This window comes from Triticum dicoccoides, chromosome 2B (assembly GCF_002162155.2).
Source record: "Triticum dicoccoides isolate Atlit2015 ecotype Zavitan chromosome 2B, WEW_v2.0, whole genome shotgun sequence".
Lineage (NCBI taxonomy): Eukaryota > Viridiplantae > Streptophyta > Magnoliopsida > Poales > Poaceae > Triticum > Triticum dicoccoides.
Window position 1 is genome coordinate 131,295,605 of NC_041383.1, and position 14,823 is coordinate 131,310,427.

General features: G+C 46.6%; 1 pseudogene; it reads left to right on the forward strand.

Annotated features, from left to right (window-relative positions):
* The first annotated feature begins 5,102 nt into the window (after window positions 1-5,102).
* LOC119362586 lies at window positions 5,103-7,808 on the forward strand (annotated as a pseudogene).
* The last annotated feature ends 7,015 nt before the right edge of the window (window positions 7,809-14,823 follow it).

A 14,823-nucleotide genomic window follows, 5' to 3' on the forward strand; every position in this document is an offset into this window, starting at 1 on the left:
CACGTGCAGGAGGAACACCGTGCGGCAGACTGCTAGGTCCGATCACACAGTCGGCGGTGAGTGGAGGTGGCTATTCGCAACACATGCAAACCCTAGTCGCAGTGCCGAAGCGATCAACCACATGAGTGTGCCGCACCTCCACCTTATATAGGCGTCCATCGCGGGCTCAACACTTGGGCCTCGCACGGACCCTAAAGCCCACAAGTTTACTCAGCCAGAATCCAAATACAGCTCGGATCACATCCGACCAGTGTCTTTGGATCCGACCTCATAGGTTCCTTCCCTTAAGCGCGCGACCCCTTAGGTTCAAGTCGGCTTGGTTGCAGTTCGGATCACCTCCGACCTGCACGGTTGGTAGTGGCCTCTAGCAAGGCGTGCCGACCACCAAGCAGACTATGAAGCTGGTTAGGCGAACCTGTACAACGTGACACACTTCTGTTCCCTTTGCCGCACGATATATGTTGTCGGGCTCAAGGCGAGACCGTCATCCTTATGCTAGCCCGACCTCTTTCTCGTTCCAGTGATACCGACCACAAACCGGATTATCTCATAATCCTTGTCGCATGGCCATGCTTATCCTTGTCGGATCACACGAGAGGCCCAGAGTATATCTCTCCTTATCGAAGGGGCAAATCCCATCTTGCTCGACCATGTCTCGCAGCATGGGACTAGACAAACCCGAAACCTACCTTTGTAACTACCCAGTCACAGAGTAGCATTTGGTCGGCCCAAAGCAAGTCTGTCACCATCCCAAGTACATGTGTTAGCTTATGTCTTAGGACATAGAACGTATGTTGTACTAGAGACTCACAAATGACATATCGCTACGTCTCATAGTTGGGTCTGTCCGACTCGGACCTTATCTCGACTCGGATCCGACTACGTCGAATCCGACCAGACCTTTCCAAGTCCATATTATCCGGTTAGCATCCAATGCTCCATGGCTAGTGAGACCAAGCCATCGACCGTGTCATATGCTAGTCTAATCGGCTGCGCGTCCACACAGCCCTTTCGACTAGGGACCTTTTAGGACAGTCATCATACAATGCATAGTCCCACAAACAAGTCACGTACTTGCTGATACACATCATTGATAATGTCCTAGGACTATCTTTATTCATAAACACATAGGAAATATCATCATACATGATTGCCTCTAGGGCATATCTCCAACATGGATTGCACAATATCTTCAACTCCGTCCAACTACAAGTCCGTCCACGACAACCGTTTCCATGGTGATGAGGATCACGATCCGAGGTCGGATCTTTCCCAAGGGCGGGGGGAGATGATGCGGAGCATCCCACGTTCATCCACATGTACACTCCGACTACTCTCCAAGCCCCAAGAGGACATATGACGAGACCTCGAACATACGCCATTGGACACAAGGTGAATTCACTCCTGTTCGAACCGTCACTTTCCACATGTGAGACATGGCTACTACCTCATGCATGGACCTAGCATATACTCAGGTACAACCGAGATGACCATGGAGAATCCAAGGACCAAGGCTAAGCATGGAAGAGGAGAAGGAAGAAGAAGAACGGAGCAAGACAGGACTTGCCAGGATCATCCGAACTCCCAGCTGGACGATCCGGACCAAGCCCTGATGATCCGGACCCTCGCCCGAACGATCCGGGTAATGTGCCCGAAGACACCCCGAAGCCTGCTCGACGAATCCGGATTATCCGGAAGGCCGCCTGGATCATCCGGACCAACACCCGGATCATCCGGGTCACCTTCCGGATCATCCGGACCACGCCTGCGTGTGTGACTTGGGCCGAGCCCCATGTACCCCTTCGCCCCCTAGCCTATATATACTCCACCCCCACCACCCTTTGAGGGTCAGCATTGTGAAAGCTCATATTTGAGATATAGATTTGCTCATCCACTTGGTTACTTCTCCATCGGAGTCGAGTGCCTCTTCGGAGAAGATCCCCCAAGCGGATTCAAGACCCCGTTACGGGAAGACCCTTCAAGACCCCCTCACGGAAAAGAACTACCGCCACTTGTATCATTCCTTGTTGGATTGGGATCGTGTATCTCTTTGTGTTTCGAGGATCTAGCATATGTGTGACCATCTCTTGTTGGTTGAGTGATTTCTCTCGTGTTTCCCTCGTGTTCCCCTCGATTTCCCCCTTGTGTTCTTCGTGTTCTCATAGGATCCCCTCCAATCGTGAAAGATCGGGCATCTAGGGTTCTACCCTACATCAATATGTCTTGCTTGATATGCTTAGCTTGCTGTAGTACTTGATTGCATGTACTAGATGGATGAAGTAGTGATACTTTGATAGAATGACTTTGGTTTGAGAATAACTGGAGTTATTTTCATATGATGCTTTATTATTCATATACTCATCATGCTATTGTGATAACTAAAAATGATGAAGTTAAAACTAGTGCTTCAAGATGATTAGTAGTGCATGCCTAGTGATTTTATGATGTTGATCCATTCCATTTTGGTGATATGTGCTTACGGTTGCATGTCATATAGTTGCATGATCATGGCATACTATGGCTCGAGTTCTTTTATTTTCAAGTTAAACCTGATGATAATCCAACTTCAACATAATTGTTGATCGAGTCATGGTGCCACCGAATCGAGCTTCCCAATGCAACCACATTTGCCTTTATGGGAAGGCCCTTATTCGATCTGTTGTCATGCCTCTAGCGCTTCAGAATCTCCGTTGACTCAGTTGGTGGCTGCACAATCACCAGTGGCACCTCGTACAGAGTGGCTTCCTGATCCTCTGGATGCTCTACCCTGGATCTGTATGCCCACCAGCTTCGTCTGACCCACTCCTTGGGCGAATCTGTCTGCTCCATCGCCTAGAGGAGGACCTCGATGAACGCCACCGATACTGCGGGCGGGGGCCAGAGCGCCAACCTCTCACTCTTCTTCATACGATCAATCATGGCTTGTGCCGTCCAGGACATCTGCTGCTTGTTGTCAACCACGAACAGATCTCCCTCATCCTGGCCATCTTGACCTCGTCATCGCCGGCAATCTGCACTATCTTCTCCTCCATCAGCGTGGAAAGTTGGCCTTATCGCCGCCAGCGATCTGCTCGATCTCCTGGTCCATAAAGGTTCTGGCTTGGTTGGGAGAGGGGGGTGGTTGTGGAAGAGGAGACGAGCAAAGTTGCGGCGACGAGAAGGAGGAGATGGGCGTGGTGGATCTGGAATGCAGGAGAGGGAGGAGATGATAGCGGTTGTCTAATGGCGATGGAAGAGGAGAGGGCCCTGGCGGCGGCAACGGTTGTCTAATGGCGATGGAAGAGGAGAGGGCCCTGGCGGCGGCAACGGTTGTCTAATGGCGATGGAAGAGGAGAGGGCCCTGGCGGCGGTTCTCCATTGGATGAGAGGGGCGGCGTGTGGAAAATTTTCCTATGACTAAAATGCCCCTAGATTAAAATGTGTCCCCACATTGTCATTAGTACCGGCCCTACTAGTTGTAGTACTTTCGAATACTTTGATCAGAGTACTACCCATCTGTATGCCGTTAGATATAGAGGAACGAACGGCTGCAAAAAAAGCCCAACTACTGTAAAACTTGTATTAAATATATAGGGAACTGATCGCTTAGGCAGGTCAAGATACAACAAGTGAATTCTCGAAAATTCTACTGTATTTGTTATTCGTCCATTGAGAAGGTGGCCTAAGTGTTGTGATCTTAAACTGTGCTTTTGAAACATTTTATATAATCACGTGTTTGACACACGTGCGGTGGTAACTAGTGGGTTTACAAAGGCTCTCACAAAAATTACTCCCCCCGTTTCTAATAAGTGACTTAACTTTATACTAACTTTGTACCGTTATATACGGGTGTCCAAGGGGTGGACCATAGCTAACATGATGGTGCAATGTCAAAGCTCCCCGGAGGCGGAGAGGAAGGAGGCGGAGCGATCTTGCTCGGATCACCATCGTAGGTCCATTTCAAAATTTTCCCGTCGGCGTCTGATCCGGACCAAGCCGAGACGTTGGCTTGACGACGTGCGGTGGAAACGGCGGCGGGATCTCGAAGGTATTATGGAGACGGGGACAACGGGAGCTAGGAGATAGATCAGCTCACGGGTCCACTCACTGGAGAGACGAAGGAGAAGGTGATCTAGGCGAGGCGTACTGCAAGTTCAAGGGGCGCCTCTTTCAACGAAAGAGGGCCAACGACACATGGGTCAGGTCCCATATGAAAGCAACCGTACTGCACGGACGGTATGCTAGGACCGCAGAGGACCGCAGCCCGGATATATGTCAAACGCTGCAATCTCGCACTTCTGAATAATGCACCGCATGCCCTTTCTAAGAAAAGGAGTGAGTAGGCGTACTAAATGCCAGCGGCCAGCCGACTGGCGTAAGCAAGCTTGTTGTCTTTTGTACACGTGTAGTACCTCAAGGCATCATCTGTCCGGACCGCACATATTTTGTCATCCAAAACGGTTATATTTTTGTTCACGTGTCGATTACGTCGTCTGTAAATTGAAATCAAACAGGGAAGAGGGAGGGGCTTTGCGGGTTTCGGACCACTCGAACGCCCGCATCCGACAATTCTGACCCATCCAATACCCTCTTCCTCGCCCGCGTCATTTCTCGTCCGAAGCGCTATGCGCCTCTTCAAAGTGTCAGCGCCGCATTCATGCCGACCCAGAGCAAACGCGGCCTCTCACTGGAGTCGGCATCGAAGCGACGCGCCGCCCGCTGCACGCGTCTTTGCTCTGTATTGTAACGTACCCAGCTATAGACGCGTGCTCAGGTCAATACGGAGTACCTCTGCGCCGGACGTTTGCTCTGGGCTCACGGCGGTCCAGTGAGCTTGTTGCCGGACGTGAGGAAGGCATGCCGTGGGAAACGGGATCGGCCGTGGCCAGCTATAGACTAGGTTAGAATAGCCTAGCCTAGTCTGCTATAATTTAGTTGATATATGTCCGGTTTATATGGCAATCATCCAGTTTGCATGAATTTTATCCGGTTTGTTGGAAACCGCTTTGAGTACATCAGCTTTGCATCAATGTCCACAGACTCGTCTTTATAATCCCGTTGGTCCGCGGATGTGATTTGAGGATCAGTATTGGAGATGTCATTATCTCCCACAGCCACACTCAATCATTCCCGAGAGCGTTTCTCTGGTCCCTAGAAAAAGGAACTGCAGAGGGGCGAGAAGTCCAAATAAAGGAACTGTACCTCTGGCCGCTCCTGGTGCTCGCCGTCTCCATCTTCTCCACCATGGCCTCCTTCGCCGCCCTTCCTCTGGCCGCTCTCCTGGTGCTGGCCGTGTCGTGGGCATGGGAGCACCTCCTCGTGCGCCTCTTGTGGAGGCCCTACGCCATAGCCAGGAGGCACAGGGCGCAAGGGATCCGTGGTCCCCCCTTACAGGTTCCTGAAGGGCTCAAACGAGGAGGTGAGGCGGATGAAGGCGGAGACGGCCGACGTGGTGCTCGACGTCCGCGACCACAACTACCTCCCGAGGGTCGCACCGCACTTCCTCAAGTGGAGGGCACAGTATGGTACGAGATTCTTCTCTTTCTTTGCGAATATGGTACGAGATTCTGCTGGTAATTGATTTTGCTCAACGCTCCTCTGTTGCTGTTTTGGTTAATTTGTTGTATAATATGCTATATATGGTCACCCCAGGCGACATAGATTTTAGTGACCTGTAAGCTAACTGTTGATCCGGTGCAGTTATGATCTACTGTATTCTACTAGTAGTAGCAACATGGATATTATGTGGAGTACTATAGTTGATGATACGGTTGATAATATGCATACTTGCACATGTGTGATATGTGTGAATGGTATACACTACACAGGAGAGCCATTTCTGTTCTGGTTTGGCGCGAAGCCCCGGATCTGCGTCTTCGACTACGAGTTGGTTAGGCAGATCCTTTCAAGCAAATCCGGACACTTTCCGAAGAACGACGCGCACCCGAACGTGTTGGAATTGCTCGGCAAGGGACTGGTATTGGTGAACGGTGTGGATTGGGTGCGCCATCGCAGGGTCATTGACCCTGCTTTCGCAATGGATAAGATAAAGGTAATTGATATTATGCCTTAATCTCCACATAAAAAATGTAGTCCGCAGACAAGCGTGATGCAACCTGAATTCTAGTATGAATATCTGTCCACCTTGTACTAGTGTCAAGTAGGAAGAACACACTAGACATAGACATAGGAATGATCATATACAGAGTGTCAAATCAGTGACCTTTCCAAAAAGGAATCAAATCAGTGAATAAAAATAAAAAATGGGCATGGTTTAATTTTCTATGCAATTACTACTCATATTGCTTTTCACCTTCAATGTTAGGCGATGACGAAAACAATGGTGTCTTGCGCCCAATGCACGTTCGGTGTATTCGAAGAGCAGGCAGCCAAGAACACAAATAGAGAAATCCTAGTGGAATTCGACAAAGCGGTCCAAGGGTTAACAGCAGATATCATATCCCACACAGCCTTTGGAAGTAGCTACAAATTAGGAATGGAAGCCTTCCATGCCCAGAAAGAGCTCCAGGCAATCGCCATATCCAGTTTACTTAATGTGCAGATACCAGGATTCAGGTAACACCACCCCATATATATGCTTTCATTTGCATAATCCTGCAGAATGAGAAGCTCATTCCCATATTTGACTCGCTTAATTAAGCGTAACTGCATATGTTCTTTTGAGACCAGCTACCTGCCCACAAGAAGGAATAGGCTGAAGTGGATGCTTGAAAAGAAGCTTAGAAGCACGCTCATGCGTATCATAAACTCGCGGCTAGCGTCGAGAGGGAGCGGATACGGAAATGATCTACTCGGTTTGATGCTTGAGGCCTGCACCACAACAGAGCAAGGGGGCAAGCAAGAGCAGCTAAGCTTGAGCATGGATGAGATCCTACACGAGTGCAAAACGTTCTTCTTCGCGGGTTACGAAACAACATCGATTCTGCTCACCTGGACAGTGTTCTTGCTCAGTGTGTACCCAGAGTGGCAGGAGAGGCTACGGGCGGAGGTCTTGATGGAGGTTGGAAAGGGTAACCCCAGCGGCGACAACCTCGGCAAACTGAAAGAGGCAAGATCAGAAACCAACCCTTATCTTGATTTAATGATCATGTCTTCAGAAATTGCTTTGTGCATTAAAATATATTAGGATCATTCGACGCTCATGCATGCAGTGAAATTTCAAGATATGTACAGCTAACTAGAACATGACATGTGTTGCAGATGACGATGGTCCTCCATGAAACCCTGAGGCTCTACGGCCCTGCTCTTTTCATGCAGAGGAAGACCGTAACTGACATGGTGGTCGGAGCCATAACAATTCCCAATGACCATGCAGTTGTCATAGGCGCCCCATTCATGCACCGGGACAAGAAGGTCTGGGGTGAGGATGCGGATCAGTTCAACCCGATGAGATTCGCGAACGGGGTCGCGAGAGCGGCAAAGGTTCCACACGCCCTGCTGGCGTTCTCGATCGGGCCGAGGGCGTGCATCGGCCAGAACTTTGCGATGCTCGAAGCCAAATCCGTGATGGCGACGGTTCTGCAGAAGTTCTCGTTCGCTCTTTCGCCGAGCTATGTCCACGCTCCTGCGGATTTCCTCACTCTGCAGCCTAAGTTTGGCCTCCCCGTCGTTATGAAGCTGCTGGATGTGTGAAATGAAACCGGTTGGTTCTGAATGTTGCAGTACAGAACTTCTGAATTCTCTGCCTGAGTTGGCTGTGGTGCTTATAGTGCACGCAGTGTATATATTCTTTTCCAAATTAAGGTTGGAAAAGTAGTACGTACAATTACATACAGGAAAATATATTGCATGTGGCCTGACCACCCGTCTGTCTGCATGGATAGTCTAATTTTCGCTAATATATACTCCTGCCTTGCCTTTCTCTCTAAGCTGAGTCTCCTCAGACGCCTCTTGCACCACTTGCACCGTTGTGGATGGTTTGTTGCCAAAGACTCTTGAATTCCCTCCCAGCCATAGCTTTCTCATAGCTGCTGCAAAACCTGCTCTGGAACTCGAAGATGGAAGCTGAGGCAGAACCTGAGAGTCATTAAGCTACGCGAGAACGGCGGCCAACCAACATGGCCACGTGGCGCATGCTGATTGGCCGTGGCAAAATAAACTTTTTGATTTTTTTGGAATATGAAATTGAGAAACTTTTTGAATTTTTTAGAAGTTGAAATTGAGACTTTTTTTTTCTTTTGAGAATTATTTTTAGATTACTTTTGAAAGATGAAAGTGAGACTTTTGTTTCTTTTTCATTTTAAGAATGTTTTAGTTTTTTTTTTCTTTTTGAGATGGATGTGATGTTCACGTGCTATGAGACAGTTTTCTTTTTAACTTTGAGATGAAGTTGAGGGTTTTTCTCTGGGAGAAAGAAATACACGCACATCATTCTCTCAAGAGGCCCGCAATGGCGGACCCCAACCACTAATGAAAAACAAGGTGCACTCGGCTGGTCGCAGGCAATATCAATTTATAAGCCACTTCCTCCACGAGCCAAGATTTCAAAAGGGTCGTAGAACTTGAAAGCCAATTTATGGCTGGCCTGGGTGCAATAGAAGACTGCAGGTACGGCTGAAGTTTGAGAAACACCTGGCCCCCAACAGCAAAAACACGTTCGGTGCGATGTTTATCTGCTTAAGCTTTCATGCGTTGCTGAGCACGCAGCTGATATTGTGTAACAGATTCCAACATCATCTCATGGCTGAGCACGCAGCTGATGTTGTGTAACAGATTCCAACATCATCTCATGGTTGTTGAGCCACGGTTGCAAATCTTCATAGTGAATAGCGCCATCAGGTTTCAGACCAAAGTGACGAGGCAGATAGCCATAGATGATTTCAAAAGGGGTTTTACCAGTAGCCGAATGCCAATTGGTATTATACCAAAACTCACAAAGAAGGATCCATTGGGGCGAGCGAGAAGGATGGCTACTGACAAAATAGTGCAAGAAACACTCAACTTGTTGATTGACACGTTTTGTGCGAGCTGAACTCCTACGAAGCAGAGTGCCAGTTTTCTAAAACAATTCCTTCCAAAAAGAGAAAAATTCACTACAGGACCTATAACTTGCGCTCGTGCCCACTTTAGTCCCTGTGGTTACAAATACCCGAAATACAGTCATCAAACTTGCTCTAGGGGGTCATCTAGGGTCCATTGTACACTTTGCTATACGTATTGGCTGATCTGGCCCGAGTCAACGGCCGCCAACTTGGCGCTGACTGTCACATGTGCTAGGCTGGCTTGAATACGCACACACGGAGTTTTTTTTGCAAATTTGCCAAAACAAAAGATCTGCCCCCACCTGGTCGCACACCTGGTTGGACCGAGCCGTTCACCTGGTCACACACCTGGTCCGACCCGAGCCGCTCACCCGTTGCCCTCTCCCTCGCTCTCTGCCATAGCTCCAAACTCCGTCGTCGCCGGCGCCCTCTCTCCGCCGCCGTAGCCATTGTCGCCGCCTTCTCTCCTCATGTCATCTTCAAGCTCTGTTCGATCTGGGCTATGTGGCCGCTCTGTTTTAGTTCCATTGATCCCTTGCCCGGATTGTGGCGTCCAGGTCAAGTTCTACCGCTCTGGCACCGATGAGCACGATGGGTGGGTCTTCTACAGGTGCACCAAACACCATGTCAACTTCTTCTGCCTTTGATATGTTCATGGTTTGCATCAGATTGATCTATAAGTAGGTGATCTTTCTTCCACTACAAAAAAATACACTTCCGTGATGATACGTGTTTGTCACAGTAGGTCGCGTTTTTTGTCATGCATGTACATCCATGACGATTTTATGACAGAATCAAGATAGTCATACTTGTGCTGTCGTAGAAGTGTTCCATGACATTACCAAAATTATCATCACGGAAGTGTCCACTTCCATGACGATAAATCACGCGTTATAGAAGTTCTTTCGTCAAGGGTGACCGACACGTGGCATCCACCGTAACGGGATGCCGTTACCGTCGTTAAGCTATCGAGTCCGGTTTTGGATCCGATAACCTGCTAACAGCCACGACCAATGCCGATTTTCCACGTGTAACATTCTCATTGGCTGACGGATCCACGCGTCAGCTCCGCATTGGCATAGGTGTCACTCATCCAACGGCCGAGATGGGCCTGTGATATGTTGACACGTGGATGGGCCCAAAAGTGGCCCATAAAGTTTAAATGGGCCGGCCCAACTGAAGGCCCATAAGATTTAGCGGACCATAATGGGCCGGCCCAGCTAAAGGCCCACAAGATTTTGCAGACCATAATGGGCCGGCCCAGCTAAAGGCCCACAAGATTTAGCAGACCACAATGGGTCGGCCCAGCTAAAGGCCCACAAGATTTTGCAGACCATAATGGGTTGGCCCAGCTAAAGGCCCAACATTCTCTGCCAAATCGGCCCGTCAACGGCCTGTCCTAAACTCGTCATCATCGCGGCCCATGGTCACTTCTGGCCCGTTAACAGTCCTCTAAGTAATTGGGCCGAATTACGGCCCGGTGTATTTCCGGCCTGTTAAAGGTCCTGCTTCATTTGGGCCCATTTACAGGCCATCAAAACTTTCGGCCTATAAACGACTGTGAAGGATTTGGGTCATATTCGGCCATGTCTGACATTCGGCCTGTTAGAGGCCCACTATAGATTTGGGCCACTTTCGGCCTGTTGTCATTTTCGGCCTGTTAACGCCGGACGAAAACCATGGGCCATATGTGGCCCAACGTCATATCGGGCCCATTAACGGCCCATATAAAAATGACGATAATCTAGCCCGACCAAAGTTCCATCCTGTTAAAGGCTCGTGTATTAGGTCGACGCATTTACGGCCCGTCCGAATTTCGGCCTGTCAAAGATCCGCATCGTAAATGGGCCACCATTTCGGCCTGCTAAGACCAGTGGGTTATTTGGCACAATCAAGGCCCAATCTCACTTTCGGTCTATTAAAGGCCCATGTTTTTTATGGGCTCGAGATATTTACACCTGTAAACGGCCTATTTTTACTGACGGCCCAAATTATGTTTAGGCCTGTTAAAGGCCCACTATAGGCACAGGCCTACCAAAAAAATATGAAAGCTTATGCTGATTTAGGCCCAGATATTTTTAGTGGGCTACATGCCAATTTCGGCCCGTAATCGTTTTTAGCCCAATTGGAATGGGCCTGATGAATGTTGGCATGTTGGGCTCCTACGAAGCTTTCGGCCGAATACATTACTAAGATAAACCTACACTATACAAAAATAGCGTTGTAGTTACTGCAGCCTATGGCATCATCATAAATGTTGTATCACAACAAAATAAATTCCAACCATACAACAAAAGGCCTGTTGGCATAAAGTTTACAGTCCTTCCAGATAAAAGCACCATAAGATGTATAGAAGCACAGATCATTTGACCTGAGTGCTAATGTTTCAGGATGTAGAATCTGATGGAGCAGCACGATCTTCACCTTTTTCCGCCATTGCTCTTGAACAACGAAGCGAATGTCTGATAGTCTGGTTTCAAAACCATTCGTATCTTGACGACATTTGTCAACCACTATTCTTGTTTCCAAAACAACGTCCATTAGGGATTGGACTTGTGTCTGGAGCACAGATATATCACTCTGTTTAGCGGGAAGATTTTGTTCAGTAGGCGATTTGGATGAGGTTACCTTGACAACCAACCCAGAATTACGCAGGAAGGTGCTTTTTGCACTGTTAGTGGAGAGATACTGACGCACTACAGCAAGAGGTGACATTGTGCCTGTGGTAGCCTCATCACCTTCAGGTGGTTGTGGCTGTTCAATCATTTGTTCCATAGCTTCCTGAAAGTTTGAACTTATAGATTAGTGTACTAGATAAGTTACTAGTGAGACAAAAACAAACAAAGTAGGTTAAACGTTTATACATAACTTATTTTGGTGAACTACTGTAATACATTAACATGTATTGTAGTGCCAACTACATAATAAAATCACTTTCGGAACATATGTCCATGTAGCATGCCTATTGTATTGTCTATTTCCTCACATTCGTTGACATCTAAGGATAAAGAGACATGGTTTAAAGTAGGATGAACATAGTATGACATCATTCATATCATGGGCAAACAGATATAAAACAAATAGGCAATTTTATCATTGTGTGCACACGTGAACATAACAACTAGATTACAGATCAGGACCAAAAGAATATCCTTCATCTCTTTTAAACCATGTAAGGTGAAATGATACGTTAAGACAACTGTGTATAAAAGTGAACAAAGTAACTGACATTGGCTGCAAACCAAGTAGTTAAATGAACACATCACAATACCAATTAGTTCAAAGGCAGGAGGAGTAAGGACTTACAAAAGCGGCTGGAACTGGTGTGCTCATGCCCTTCATCTTGCTGGTGTGGCAATCCTTGAAGATTTGCACTGCATTCGGTTTAGGTTCTTTTTGGTCCGCACGGGCTTTCCTCTGTATTTGGAACAAGTCAATATAGATACGATAATATGGCACAAAAAGAAGAAGGAAGTAGCAGCTATTTACAAGAGCCTCGAAGTGTGCAATATAGCTACGAGATCCTGTTGTCTGTTGGAATTTCACTTCAGAACGGTTGGTTTTGTTCTTCAAACAGTTAGCCTAGAAGAAGATACACTTGTAAGGCATATACATAAATACTAGTTCAATATGTGGTCTGATCAAATATATATAGCCTACCTGATACTTTGAATCAGACTAGTGTTTAACAAGGGTTGTCTAGTCTTCATCTGTAATATATTCCGCTGGAGATGTTTGGGTGATTTCATTGTTAGCCTTGCCTTCAAAGTGAGATTTTCTAAGGTGGTACCGATACTATCGCAGAGCAGACTGAAAAACATGAGTGCATGCTTGTTTAGTTGCATCATCTTTCAGATTCAACTTGAACCTCATCTGTTGAAAAAAGAATGTGTGTCTTATTAGGAGGAAGCTAGAAAGTATGGGACAGAGCAAGACAATATTAGTAATTGCGATGAATAACATTACTTACAGATAAATGGTCAAGGAAGGTGTTAAACTGGGTATTGTCTTTCACATTCCTGTACTGGATCCACGTTGGGAGGATACGTGCATGACACCTAACGATAACGGCTGCCTCTGATACTAACTTGGCTGACTCTGTAGCATCACGTGGCCTTTTTAAACCTGCCTCAAAATGGATCTCCATTCTTCCTCCTTTAGATTTTGTTAATCTGTCAAGCATTATCCCTAATGTCAGTTTCTGCTTGTGCCGTGGTGCTAGTTCAACAACAAATATGGAAAGTGTTAGTGTACATCAAACTGTGAGAGTACATATAAAGGAGCATGCAACTGCAACTTGACTCGGTCAGGTACCATCTTGGTGTTGATGCTCATGAGGTTCATCTGATCTTGCCAAGTCCTGTTGTGTCAGCAGTGCTTCGGAAGTAGTGTTAGGTGTGAAGGTAGCTTGGGAACTGGCCAGTTCTAGAGAAAATGAACAAGTAACTCGTTGAGATGCTAGTACAGTTGAAGCGGATATGCTGCAGCTGGTGGAGCAGGTGATACTGTGTTTGTAGATTTAGCCGGTGGACTTTGACCTTCTACTGCACTATAAGTACCAGCAGAATCTCGATGGTAGATCCTTTTTCGTTTCACCCGACGAGTAACACCACTCCCTACTATATTATTTTCCTTGCTCTTTTTTGACTTTGCCATGTCAAGCCGTACCCACAACACAAAAGAATAAAATCGCTCTTCAGAACTCATTGATGCATGATATAGACAAGCAATACTTTGATGTAAGACAACCGTATGAGGATGGAATATGTAAGAAAAACAGGACGGCATGACATATTCACAGCTATGATGTGCAAACTAAGCAGAAGGATTTTCAAGAAAATAGAAGTAATGCAAGCTAGACACCATATGAAAGATGCAACCAATATTACTCTGCCAAGTTAAAAGTGTCCTGTCATAAGTGGCAATTCGAAAAATTAGAAGCAGTACAACATAGAAATCAATGCAAGATGCAACCACTATCAAACTGCCATGTTAAAAGTGTCCAATCATGAGTGACTGATGTGGGATACACAACATCAGTACTTTGATGTAAGAACATGGTATGATAGATAGATGCAGTGTATTCTAGACATAGAAAGTCATGTCATATGCACGTGTATAACGTATAAACTCAGCAGGTGCAATTTAATCAAAATAGAAGAAATACAGGCTAGACAACATATGCAACATGAAACCAATTATCACACTGTCAACTTAGAGCAAGCACCTGCGATGGTGGAGTACGGGGGATGAACTCATCATGTAGACTTGGGACTTCAACTTCATTAGCAGTAGCAGTGGCAAATCTAGAGAGTCTCTGTTTGCGTCGGTGCGGAGGACCACCAACATCCCCTAACTTACTCTTTTCCTTCCTATTTTCTGATATTGCCTTATGAAGTCAAAACCACAAGGAGATGAATAAAATTAGCTTTGCATAACTGGTTGATGCATGATACAGACGAACACTACTTTGATGTAAGGCAAGCGCGGGATAGGAGGATGGAATATATACAAAAAAAGACAGCGTTTCATATTCGCACGTACGATAGGAGGATGGAATATGTATGAAAAAACAGTAAGCGGAAGGCATTTCAACAAAATTAGAAGAAATGAAAGCTAGGCACCATATGAACATGCAACCAATATCACTCTATCAGGTAAAAAGTGTCTCGTCGTAAGTGTCATTTCAAGAAATTAGAAGCAGTACGAGCTAAAAGACAATGCAAGATGCAACCTACATCACAGTCCTAAGTTAAATGTGTCTTATGGGTAAGTGATCGTTGCAGGTATAAGTTGTAAGCACGCAGATGCAATTCAACATAATCAAAAGCAATACAAACTA